At 31.5% G+C, this 11,010-nt stretch overlaps 1 long non-coding RNA gene across 1 annotated transcript; it reads right to left on the bottom strand.

Moving 5' to 3' along the window:
* Positions 1–3,854: 3,854 nt before the first annotated feature.
* On the bottom strand, positions 3,855–6,391 carry LOC134839513 (uncharacterized). The gene is made up of 3 exons (XR_010162378.1): positions 6,160–6,391; positions 5,412–5,518; positions 3,855–4,038 (listed from the first exon to the last, which is right to left on the bottom strand). It is a non-coding gene; the product is annotated as an uncharacterized LOC134839513 (long non-coding RNA).
* Between the last annotated feature and the right edge of the window lie 4,619 nt (positions 6,392–11,010).

Raw genomic sequence — 11,010 nt, 5'->3', positions numbered from 1 at the left:
ATCGCAAAAGACCTGTTCTATTCATTACTTGACGATGCCGCTGAAATTTGAATCTAATTTGATGCGACCACTGAAAGTGGAGACAACCTTTGTCTTCGGATTCTAATCAATTTTGTATCTATATTTGGTTTCACTTAAAAAAATTTTCAGCCTCTAAGAAAAAATCAAAAATCAAATTTTATTGCTAACATTTTTGCGGTTTTTTCCCTAAAATAACAAAACGAAAAACGAACACGACCTTTAGAAGTATCTTCAGTACGTCCCTTGACGCTTAACTACGTATTAAACCATAACAGCATCTGTCCTTGTTTGATTTTCGCTTTTTTCTTTTGCCCATTTCTTTCAGTAAAAAACTGCAACCGTTCAGTATTCGATTTTTCTTGCAAAGCAAGATTCAATAAGGCGAATTTAAAAACAAAAAAATCCGGCAATAAACGTTTGAGAAAGGGAACAAAAACTTCAATATAGTTGCAAAAAACACAAAAATACATTTTCGGCCTGATTTCACATGAAAACACTACAGATTCTCCCAATTGTAACTTTCCTTACAAATGTGAAAGAACTTGAGTTATTGTTCCGATCATTTGAAAAATGGGGAGGAACTTTTCTTTTTCACGCAAAAATCAGCTACCACAAATAATCATTGGAGAGAATTGAGTGATATATCATTTTAAAGCATTTTCAGTTGTAACTCGAACGACATTATAAAGTTTTGAAAACAATTTCTCAGTGTCGAGAAAAACCTGTTTGATTTTTGGTTTTTCGTCTCATTTTTTTTGTCTAATTTCGAAGGAGCGAGAAATTTTACAATATTTTATTTGCATAGCTTAAAAGCTTGAAGTTGCTGGAATCAAGCGGTAAAAATTTAGCTGTACTCGATGAAAGTTAGTTGGAAGCAAAAACACCAAAAATTCAAAAAACTGCGGAAAAATTTGAAAACGTTTTTTGTTGTTGTTGAACCTTCTGTGTTTTTTGCTCGCTAGCCGGCTCTCCTTGGTTTTTTTTTTGGAAGCTTAATTTTTTCCAGATAAATTCTCATTTGTTCCAGTAGATATGCGCATGCTTTTGGATTTTTTTTACTTCAATTTGAACTTCTATTCAACGCTGGTGATTGTGCTTCTCACAAGCATAAGCTGATTTAAATAAAACGGACACAACAAACAAAAAATAAAATCTCAGAGGCTTTTTTTCTCAAATTGGGCGAAAGTAAACAAACAGTGCCCAAAAAATCACCAGAAATGACATGGTTCAATTTAATTGTTCATTTTGGCTGTTTTTAGTCATTAAAGATTTACGCAGAAACTACAGATTTAATTGATCAGAAAGTTATATCAAAAAAGGCTCTTACACAGCCTAAAAATTTTGTATCTATATATGGTTTCACTTAAAAAAATTTTCAGCCTCTAAGAAAAAATCAAAAATCACATTTTATTGCTAACATTTTTGCGGTTTTTTCCCTAAAATAACAAAACAAGAAAACGAACACGACCTTTAGAAGTATCTTCAGTACGTCCCTTGACGCTTAACTACGTATTAAACCATAACAGCATCTGTCCTTGTTTGATTTTCGCTTTTTTCTTTTGCCCATTTCTTTCAGAAAAAAACTGCAACCGTTCAGTATTCGATTTTTTTGCAAAGCAAGATTCAATAAGGCGAATTTAAAAACAAAAAAATCCGGCAATAAACATTTGAGAAAGGGAACAAAAACTTCAATATAGTTGCAAAAAACACAAAAATACATTTTCGGCCTGATTTTACATGAAAACACTACAGATTCTCCCAATTGTAACTTTCCTTACAAATGTGAAAGAACTTGAGTTATTGTTCCGACCATTTGAAAAATGGGGAGGAACTTTTCTTTTTCACGCAAAAATCAGCTACCACAAATAATCATTGGAGAGAATTGAGTGATATATCATTTTAAAGCATTTTCAGTTGTAACTCGAACGACATTATAAAGTTTTGAAAACAATTTCTCAGTGTCGAGAAAAACCTGTTTGATTTTTGGTTTTTCGTCCCATTTTTTGTCTAATTTCGAAGGAGCCAGAAATTCTACAATATTTTATTTGCATAGCTTAAAAGCTTGAGGTGCTGGAATCAAGCGGTAAAAATTTAGCTGTACTCGATGAAAGTTAGTTGGAAGCAAAAACAACAAAAATTCAAAAAACTGCGGAAAAATTTGAAAACGTTTTTTGTTGTTGTTGAACCTTCTGTGTTTTTTGCTCGCTAGCCGGCTCTCCTTGGTTTTTTTTTTGGAAGCTTAAATTTTTCCAGATAAATTCTCATTTGTTCCAGTAGATATGCGCATGCTTTTGGATTTTTTTTACTTCAATTTGAACTTCTATTCAACGCTGGTGATTGTGCTTCTCACAAGCATAAGCTGATTTAAATAAACCGGACACAACAAACGAAAAATAAAATCTCGAAGGCTTTTTTCTCAAATTGGGCGAAACTAAACAAACAGTGCCCAAAAAATCACCAGAATTGACATGGTTCAATTTATTTGTTCATTTTGGCTGTTTTTAGTCAATAAAGATTTACGCAGAAACTACAGATTTAATTGATCAGAAAGTTATATCAAAAAAAGGCTCTTACACAGCCTAAAAATTTTTTAGAGAATTAAAATTGCAAAAACTTAGGTAAAACGTTTAAAATTTGTTTTTAAGCAAAGATGTTGATTTTGATTTAGTAAAAATGACTTTTTTGATCAACAACCAAATATGTATTTTCTTAATACAGATTTTTGTAGATTTTACTTTTCTAAAATTTTGTTGGGCTAGATTAGAGGCTTCTTTTGATACAACGTTATCATCAATTAACCCGGTAGTTTCAGCATAATTCTTGAATAATTAACAACAGCCAAAATGACCCATTTTTGGAGAACAAAATTGGCTGTGAACTTCGAAAAATAATTTAAACCATATTAATTCTGGTGAACTCTTGCGCCATTTTTGAAAATGTTTTTGCGCTTTTCTTTTTTTGTCTAATTTTATTCTAATTTGAGAAAAAAGACTTTGAAAGTTGACATTTTGTATGTTTTGTCCAGTTGATTTAAATCAGCACTGTATTCTGAGTGTGCGTTAACTAGTTTGAACAAGACTGCTTGTATCGGGGTGGAGCCCTGAATGTTCCTACTATCTTTTAAGGTCTATAAAATAGTGCCCTCTTCTGCAAAAAATTGATAAATCGTTTTTTTGTTCTTCTTTCAAAATCATCCCCCCGCACGCGTAGTAAACTTAAAATGGTAGTTTACAAAAGTAATTCACAACAGTTCACAAAAGTTCACAACAGTTCCAATTATTTTTCTGTTTTTAATTAATGAAATATGGAATTGAAATTAAACCACTGGCGGATTTAGGGAGGCAGGTACGGGCGGATTTAAGAGGCAGGTAATTGACCCCTCGCCAACCAAAAGGTCCCCCTTTAGTATTGATTCATGACATATATTTTCGGCTAACCAACCCTTAAATTTTTTGAAGGCGTTTTTGGCGCCAATATAAATACTATTTTTGAAAGAAAGAGCGCGCTGGAGTTTTTGGCCTGTTTTTTCAAAAAATTGCCTGCGGCGCATGAAATTTGGTCAAAATAGAGGGGCCAGTATAGTAATTTAGGAGAACTAAGAGAATCCTTTTGGTCGACCTAAAAAAAGCGACAACATTTTCGAAAAAAAACACGACCCCACCCCCTTCGAAAAAATCCTAGATGCGCCTCTGAACGGAGCAAAAGGTTCTATAAATTCAAAAGAGCAAAAATTTCTTCAAATTTGCTCTAATTTAAACTCGGTATGAACAAGTTTTTCAGCGTAAAAAATCCAGAACTGTTTATTGGGTTCAAATCATTAAAGAGAAAACAATAAGAATATGCGGATTATTCATTTTGACAAATACAAAACTATTCGTAATATCTATAAACACAAACTCTCAGTTATACTTTTTTAGCTTCTAAACTGGTCTTCAAATTCACTGTTGCAAAGTTTCACTGTGTCATGTCCAGATTCTTCTGTCAACTACTCTACTGCGGAGTTGCTGATTTGTTTCCCTGAAAAAGATTATGTTTAGAAAATTGCCTAGTCAACTCATGATTTTAATTTTGTATGCAGATAGGGGGATACCTAGCTTTGCTTTTATATTTGATTAATACGTCTAATTGTTTGAATAAGTGGCTTTTTTCCAGTTTTGCACCCCTTTTGTGAAACTACAACATACCGTTGTTTGAAAATTGTGCATGCTGCTATTGAGTGGAAGCAGTGGCGTGCGCAAAAATTTTTTTAGGAGGGAGGGGGGTGGTTTTTCGAATACTTGTAAAAATTTTGGCTCTTTTCCAGTTCCCCCCTTTCAAAATAACGAGTTTTATATTTGTTTTACGTGTTATTACGACTAAATGCGTGATGTTACGCTGTAAAGTATGAAGAACAAATCTGTTCAGAATTGTCGATTTGTTCACCACGCCAAATTTCATTGCATTGTGACAACGTTAAAAAGACTTTTCAAATTGAATTTGAAAGGGGGGGGGACTGGAAAAGAGCCAAAATTTTGCCCACACTTAGACAATTCATAGAAGTTAAAAACATTAAACGTCATAATAAATGGTAAAAGTTTTGCTAAATCGAATTTCGTAAGAAATCAAAAAAAACTTGAAGAGTCCAACTTCAGAAAAAAATCTCTGTTTGGCTGTACAATTAAAATCAGCTGCGGCTTTCCGCTGAAGCACCAAATTTTCCAGTTTACAAAAAGAAAATTAATTTCAAATAGACTTTCATTCATTAAGAGAAATAATAAAGAAGGAAACTGGAAAGAGCCGTATGAAGAACAAATGTGTTAACAATAGCTAGTTTGTTGGCTCTTTTTCCTTTTCCCCCCACCTCACTCAAACATGAATTTTATGGTCTAATGACAGGTTTTACAAGGTTAATTATGGAGACCAAATATGTTTAACATGGCCTTATTAGTCTACATGCCAATTTTCATGACACTCGGACAAAGTGAACAGTAACTTCAAATATAAAAATTTGCAGGTGGGGGGAAAAGGAAAAAGAGCCAGTTTGTTCACCACACAAAGTTTCATTATTATGACAATTCAAAATTAGTTTTTCAAAACTGAAATAAATGTGGGCGAAAGTGGAAAAGAGCCAATAATTTTTATAGAAGTTCGGAGGTTTGACAATGTGGATGTTTGACATATCGGATTTTTGCCCTAGACCCCCAAATCTTGATCACGCGTTCCTAAATGCAAGCTGTGGTCATAAAATTGGCACCTTGAATTGGTTATTTTGATTATGGTATCAATTTAATGTGAGTTATTGCAAAATATAGAACCATGTCCTGGTTTCATATATTATGCTTTTTTGTTACTGACGGTATTCGAGATATTTTGGACAAAAAATTATTGATTTTTTTCTTCTAATGACTCACATCTAGTGCCATCTTGGCCGTGTTCATGAACTGCAGCAGTCCTGGGTGAAAGCGAGGAGGGGGATAGTCCACCACCTTCCCAGTCGGAAACAGGGTGTAGTCCGTATCTGCAACACACAAATAACAGTGCTCACACACTCAAAGTTGAAAGTTAAAGAGCAAAGTTGTAAGGAGACGGAGAGTGCCTTATTGAAATCCTAGTATCAATGAAGGCGCATTTTTTTCATTCTTTATATGCAAGTTTAGAGACACAGGACAAAAAACTCAACGTTGTTTTTCACTGATGAAGTGAAGCAGCTTTTTTTCTGTGTTTCCGTACTTCTCTGCATACTTAATATACAGCGCTGCAGTTTCAACATATGATTAAGACAACTGTTTGAAACGATCTTACCTGACCAAAAATAGAAAAAGTTGACATTGCAGTTGAAAGCATCTCATGGAGTTACAACTTTGGATTTAAACGTTATCTTCAAGAAGCTTAAGAGCCTAATGGTTCGCTCGAATAGAAAAACTTTTTTGATTGAAGCTGTTTCCCTCATTGCGAGGTTTGCGATTTGCGACTATTTGATAAACCCAGAAAAAATTCATAGGATGCTTTGCCGATTTGGCTCTTTTCCAGTTTCAAACCCCCGAAAAAATCAAAAGGGGAACTGGAAAAGAGCCACCGATTCTCTTCGCTAAAAAGGGGAATGTAATATAATCCAACTTAAAAAGCGTGATTCTATGAAAAAAAGATTTTTGAACTCACATCCATAACTGTCCTTGTATGTTGTCAGCTGTTCCGCGGGTGCAAACTTGTAGAAAGTGTTGGGTGTAAAAGGTGCGTCCATTTTATTTCAAGGAAATATCTTCAGCTGTAAAAGTGAAATTTTGAGAGCGGTTTTTGTTTGTCTCGGTCGCTAAAATTGCTTACTGTATTCTGCGTTGGTATTTAAAAAAAGTGCACAGAAGCACGTGTAAAAAATAATTAAGGCCTACCACACGTAACAGCTTCTTGATTGACGCGTTTTGAAAGCAAGAGATATAGTAGCTTGGCCTTCTGAAAAACAGTAAATAAAAAAAAGAAATATGTAGCGTGTTCACTTTTAAAACTTGAAAACTACTTAAGTGGTTGCAGTGGTTAGACTGTTAAAAAACAAGACTGCTCAAATCAGGAAAAAACCTCGAATGCTCTGACTGCCTCTTTAAGCCCAAGGAGCAAGAAATCTTTTTAAGACATTTGAGTGTTGACATAAACTAAAAAAGATGTTTATATCAATAAATAGTTTTTGTACAAATTTTTTGATACTATTTGAAAAAAATTTTCTCAAAACTACATTACAAAAACTTACTTTTTTGCAATAACCGATTAACCGAATGTTTCAATTTCTTCTGCGTAAGCTTTTCTGCGTTTTTTTAAAACAAGAAGGCTTTTTTTGCAAAAAAAAAATAAAAATTTGTTATTAATTTTCGGTTTTTTTTGGAAATTTTGAAATTTGTCAGAAACTACCCTGGCAGTTTTTTAGGTTGAAGGTTCGCGTTTAATCGAGAAACACAAGTTTACAAAATTATTGCCTAAGTGGCCACGACTTTTCTGAAGTAGAGTTTTTCGAATTTTAACCGTTTCATAGAAACATTTTGTTTTTTCTTAGAAATTAATTTTCATAGAAATATGAGATGAGGTTTTTCCTACAGGAGCGGCGATTGTTTTTTTCTAAGAAAAGGGGGGGGGGGGGAATTATGTTTTTGACAAGTAAGCAATTTTCAAAAAAAGTTTTCCTTTTACCTACTTATTTCTAAATTCAATTTTTAAAAGTACCTATTTCATCTTGAAAAAAAGTCAAAAAACTAATTGCAGCTTTAGCTGGGCCTCTTGGTATCTTTTATCAAGATAAGGATTTGTTTTGCTTTACCTACATTTTTTCAAAATGTCATTTAATTCAATTTCGTAAGTTTTTATTAAATTTTACTGTTGTGTCGCAAGTGGTTCAAAGAACAAAATATTTGTGTCAACGGTACATCAATGAGAATAGACGGAAATTTTTAGGCAAAAAAATGATATTGACTGAGCAAAAAAAAACGAAAAATTGTCATAAATTACGTTGTAAATTCTCAAAAACTTTCAAAATTTTGTTTTATAACGCACTATAATTCAAACCTAGCAGTCAATTCGTATAATGAAATTTAAAAAAATTTCAAAAATGCTCCAAAAACTGATCAAACAAAAAGAAAAGAGAAACTTCTCGTTAATTCATCGGGAAACCAACAATAACACTGGAATGAAAAAAAATCAAAAAAATTGTGGTCTTTTTTGGTGAAAAACGCAAAAAATTTAAAATCTGGTAGAAAATTACCACAATTATGGCAGTAAAAAATAATTTGATTCCACAAAAAAAGAGACATTTTCAGAAAAATTTAAAAACAAAAAGCCGAAAGTTTCAAAAAACTCAAAATTAGAAATATGTAGCGTGTTCACTTTTAGAACTTGAAGATTACTTAAGTGGTTGCAGTGGCTAGACTGTTAAAAAACAAGACTGCTCAAATCAGGAAAAAACCTCGAATGCTCTGATTGCCTCTTTAAGCCCAAGGAGCAAGAAATCTTTTTAAGACATTTGAGTGTTGATAGAAACTAAAAAAGATGTTTATATCAATAAATAGTTTTTGTACAATTTTTTGATTTTATTTCAAAAATTTTTTCTCAAAACTACATTACAAAAACTTACTTTTTGCAATAACCGATTAACAGAAAATTTCATTCAACTTGCTCTGCGTAAGCTTTTCTGCGTTTTTTAAAAGCAAAAAGGCTTTTTTTGCAAAAAAGAAATAAATTTGTTAATATTTACGGTTTTTTTGGAAATATTTTGAATTTTGTCAAAAACTACCCTGCCAGTTTTTTTACTCTAGGTTAAACATTCGAGTTTAATCGAGAAACCCAGTTTTACAAAATTATTGCCTAAGTGGCCACGACTTTTCTGAAGTAGAGTTTTTCAACTTGTAACCGTTTCATAGAAACTTTTGGTTTTTTCTTAGAAATTGTTTTTTATAGAAACATGAGATGAGGGTTTTCCTACAGAAGCGGCGATTCTTTGTTTCTAAGAAAATTGGGAGAAATTTTGTTTTTGACAAGTAAGCAATTTTCAAAAATTTTTCACTTTTCCTACTTAATTTTGTAAAAAGATATGAACATTTCGGGCAAAAATTCAATTTTAAAAATTACCTATTTCATCTTGAAAAAATGTCACAAAAACTAGTTTCGTCTTTAGCTGGGCGGCTTGGTATCTTTTATCAAGATAAGTATTTGTTTTGCTTTACCTACAATTTTTCAAAATGTCATTCAATTCAATTTCTTAAGATTTTATTAAATTTTACTGTTGTGTCGCAAGTGGTTCAAAGAACAAAATATTGGTGTCAACGGTACATCAATGAGAATAGACAAAAGTTTTTAGGCAAAAAAATGATATTGACTGAGCCAATTTTAGAAAAAAAAAACGAAAAATGGTCATTAATTACGTTGTAAAATCTCAAAAAATTACAAAATTTTGTGAAATTTTTGGTTTTTATAATTTCAAAACAAAAAACTTTTTTTATAACGCACTATTATAAAAACTTAGCAGTCAAATTGAATAATAAAAGTAAAAAAAATTTCAAAAGCGCTCTAAAAACTGATCAAAAACAAAGAAAAGAGAAATTTCACGTTGTTTCATCGGGAAACCAACAATAACACTGGAATAAAATAAGATCAAAAAAATTGTGGTCATTTTTGGTGAAAACGCAAAACTTCTAAAAACTGATTGAAAACTACCACAGTAATGGCAGTAACAAAAAAAATTGATTCCACAAAAATCCGAAAGTTTCAAAAACTCAAAACTAGAAATATGTAGCGTGTTCACTTTTGAAACTTAAAAACTACTTATGTGGTTGCAGTGGTTAGAATGCTAAAAAAACAAGACTGCCCAAATTAGGACAAAATCTTGAATGCTCTGACTGCCTCTTTAAGTCCAAGGAGCAAGAAATCTTTTTAGGACATTTGATTATTGATATAAACTAAAAAAATGTTTATATCAATAAATAATTTTTGTACAGTTTTTTGATACAAGTTGAAAAAAATTTTCACAAAACTGATTTCCAAAATATTACTTTTTTGCAATCACCGATTAACAGAATGTGTCAATCTCTTCTGCCTAAGTTTTTCAAAATATTTTGAATTTTGTCGAAAACTACCCTGCCAATTTTATACTTTAGGTTAAAGGTTCGCGTTTAATTGAGAAACCCGCTTTTACAAAGTTATTGCTTAAGTGGCCACGACTTTTCTGAAGTAGAGTTTTTCAACTTTTAACCGTTTCATAGAAACCTTTTTTGTCTTAAAAATTAGCCAATCAAATATGAGATGAAGGTTTTTCTACAGAAACGGCGATTCGTTTTTTAAAGAATATTGGGAGAAGTTTTTTTTTACAAGTAAGCAATTTTCAAAAATTTTTCACTTTTCCTACTTATTTTTGTAAAAAGATATTAACATTTCGGGCAAAAATTCAATTTTAAAAATTACCTATTTCATCTTAAAAAAAAGTCACAAAACTAATTCCGGCTTTAGCCGGGCGGCTTGGTATCTTTTATCAAGATAGGGATTTATTTTGCTTCACCTACAATTTTTCAACACGTCATTTTCTTCAATTTCTGAAGTTTTTATTAAATTTTCCTGTTGTGTCGCAAGTGGTTCAAAGAATAGAATATTGATGTCAACGGTTCATCAATGAGAATGGAAGAAAAGTTTTAGGCAAAAAAATGATATTGACTCAGCCGATTTCAGCAAAAAAAGAAAAAATTGTCAAATAATATGTTGTAAAATCACAAAAAAAAACTAAATTTTGTGAAATTTATTGTTTTCATAATTTCAAAGAAAAATTTTTTTCATAACGCACTATAATTCAAACCTAGCAGTCAATTTGTAAAAAAAAAGAAAAATACGTCAAAAGCGCTCCAAAAACTGATCAAACGAAAAAAAATTTTTTTACATTGTTTCATCGGGAAACCAACAATAACACTGGAATAAAAAAGATCAAAAAAAATTGTGGTCATTTTTGTGAAAAACGCAAAACATTCAAAAATTTATAGAAAGCTGCCACAGTAATGGCAGTTACAAAATCATTTGATTCCACAACAAAAAAAGATAAATTTTCAGAAAAATTTAAAAACAAAAATCCGAAAGTTTCAAAAACTCAAAACTAGAAATATGTAGCGTGTTCACTTTTAAAACTCGAGAACTACATACGTGGTTGCAGTGGTTAGACTGCTTAAAAACAAAACTGCTTAAATCAGGAAAAAACCTTGAATGCTCTGACTGCCTCTTTAAGTCCAAGGAGCAAGAAATCTTTTTAAGACATTTGAGTATTGATATAAACTAAAAAAATGTTTAAATCAATAAATAGTTCTTGTACAGTTTTTTGAATCTATTTGAAAAAAATTTTCTCAAAACTATTTTTCAAAATCTTTCTTTTTTGCAATAACCGATTAACAGAATGTGTCAATTTTTTCTGCGTAATCTTTTTTGCTTTTTCTTAAATTAAAATGGCTTTTTTTTGCAAAAAAAAACTAAATTTGTTATAAACTTAGTTTTTTTTTG

The sequence above is a fragment of the Symsagittifera roscoffensis genome, chromosome 2, assembly GCF_963678635.1.
Source record: "Symsagittifera roscoffensis chromosome 2, txSymRosc1.1, whole genome shotgun sequence".
Lineage (NCBI taxonomy): Eukaryota > Metazoa > Xenacoelomorpha > Acoela > Convolutidae > Symsagittifera > Symsagittifera roscoffensis.
Note: the sequence above shows the minus strand (reverse complement) of the source record. Positions and strands in the feature narration are given on the sequence as shown.